Consider the following 2,500-nt stretch of genomic DNA (forward strand, 5'->3'; position numbering starts at 1 on the left):
GCATTGGTTGCCCCTGCCTTGCCAATATTGGCACTGCCTTGCTTTGCCCTTGCCTTGGCTTGCTCGGCATTGGAACTGCCTTGCTTTGCCCTTGCCTTGGCTTGCTCGGCATTGGAACTGCCTTGCTTTGCCCCGGCCTTGCCTTCTCGGCATTGGCATTGCGTTGCCTTGATTTGCAGTGGCCTTGGTCAGCTCGGCATTGGCATTGGCATTGGCATTGGCACTGCCTTGCCTTGCCTTGCCTTGGCGTTGGTTGTCCCTGCCTTGCCCTTGCCCTTTCTTGGCCTGGCCTTGCCTTGGTTTGCTCGGTATTGGCATCGCCTTGCCTTGCATTGGCATTTGTTGCCCCTGCCTTGGCCTTGGTTGCCGCTGCCTTGCCCTTGCTTGGCCTGGCCTTGCTCGGCATTGGCATCGCCTTGCCTTGCATTGGCATTTGTTGCCCCTGCCTTGCCTTGGTTGCCGCTGCCTTGCCCTTGCTTGGCCTGGCCTGGCCTGGCCTTGCACGGCATTGGCATCGCCTTGCCTTGCATTGGCATTTGTTGCCCCTGCCTTGCCCTCGGTTGCCCCTGCCTTGGCCTTGGTTGCCGCTGCCTTGCCCTTGCTTGCCCTTGCCTTGCTCGGCATCGGCATCGCCTTGCCTTCCATTGGCATTTGTTGCCCCTGCCTTGCCCTTGCTTGGCCTTGCCCGGCCTCGTCTTTCCCTTTCCTGGCACTGCCCTCGTTGTGGCTTGCCTGGCCTTGCTTGCTTGACACTGCCCTTGCTTGTCCTTGCCTTGTGCTTTGGCTTGCCTGGCCTTGCTGCCTTGCCTTGCTCGGCATGGCACTTGCTCGGCCTTGCTCGGCATGGCACTTGCTCGGCATGGCACTTGCTCGGCCTTGCTCGGCATGGCACTTGCTCGGCATGGCACTTGCTCGGCACTTGCTCGGCATGGCACTTGCTCGGCATGGCACTTGCTCGGCATGGCACTTGCTCGGCCTTGAAAGGCATACCATATGCCTTGGCGAGGCTAATATCCCTGCCTGGCGAGGCTAATTTGCCTGCAGGAATGAAGGCTGAATGGGCTAGCGAGGCTAGTATTCCTGCCTGGCGAGGCTAATATCCATGCAGGAATGCAGGCTGAATTGGCTAGCGAGGCTAATATCCCTGCCTAGCGAGGCTAATATGCCCGCAGGAATGCAGGCAGAATGGGCTAGCGAGGCTAATATCCCTGCCTAGCGAGGCTAATATGCCCGCAGGAATGCAGGCAGAATGGGCTAGCGAGGCTAATATCCCTGCCTAGCGAGGCTAATATGCCCGCAGGAATGCAGGCAGAATGGGCTAGCGAGGCTAATATCCATGCCTAGCGAGGCTAATATCCCTGCCTGGCGAGGCTAATCTCCCCGCCTGGCGAGGCTAATAGCGTGTGAGACAACACACAGACAACACGGAGACAACACACGGACAACACGGAGACAACACGCCTGGCGAGGCTAATTCCCCTGCCTGGCGAGGCTAATTCCCCTGCCTGGCGAGGCTAATATGGCTGCACGCTAGCATGCCAACGAATGCCAAACCTCGAAAACTCAATTTTATTTCAAATATCCCCCTGCATTTTATGTTTCAAACCTATAGGGGACGATTTTTAGGACATTTTAAGATTGACATATCGTCATTTGGTCGAGTTTTCAGTTTATTTTGATTTTCTACATCTCAGAAACGAGAAATATCATATCAAATCGAAAACTCATCCAAATGACCTGAAATCAACTTCTAAATTTCTCTAAAATCATTGCTTACAGTTCTGAACCATAAAATATATACACTTTTACAAGTGAAACGGAGTTGGAAATTTCCAAAGCCAAGAACGCGACATGGCCTTGCCTAGAGTGCAAATGCCATGTCAAGGCCGCATTCTGTTCAACTTTGCCCGCACTATAATTTGACCATAAATAAGTCTCTATTTTAAGGAAATTTTGCAAGTGGTAGCAGTCCGAAACATCAAGCGGTTTGTCATTTTCGATTTTCGACATTCTGCCCCTTTTGGAAAATAAAAACAAATACTTCTGGGTCGAAATTAAATCTGGCCTTTTTCCACAAGGTGCCTGACATTATTCTGAGTGTCCCTGCAAAAAATCTCGATTTTATACCAAATGTACAATTAGTTATGGCGTTTGCCCCTCCTCGGAAATCCCATGTTTCCCCCTGCCCTTCCCAGTTTTCTCCAATATGCTCTATAGGGGAGTAGTGGTTCTCTGCAAAATGACCCCCTTGCAGAGACCGCCTCCCCTGCCCCCAGTAGTCCCTCCCCCTTCCCCCAATTGCTTATATACGATATTTGCTGCCTCGAATGTCCCTAACAAACAATTATAAGCAATTAAAAACGGATTTAAGAGGGATTTAGGAGGTGTTCTTCGCCCAGCTGGGGGGGTGCTGAACAACACGAAGGGGGGGTCATGTGGGATCGGTGTTGCCTCTAGTCCACTGAAACGATGTCAGTAACCGCTCAGATCAATCAAAGGG

The sequence above is a fragment of the Argentina anserina genome, unplaced genomic scaffold, assembly GCF_933775445.1.
Source record: "Argentina anserina unplaced genomic scaffold, drPotAnse1.1, whole genome shotgun sequence".
NCBI classification, from domain to species: domain Eukaryota; kingdom Viridiplantae; phylum Streptophyta; class Magnoliopsida; order Rosales; family Rosaceae; genus Argentina; species Argentina anserina.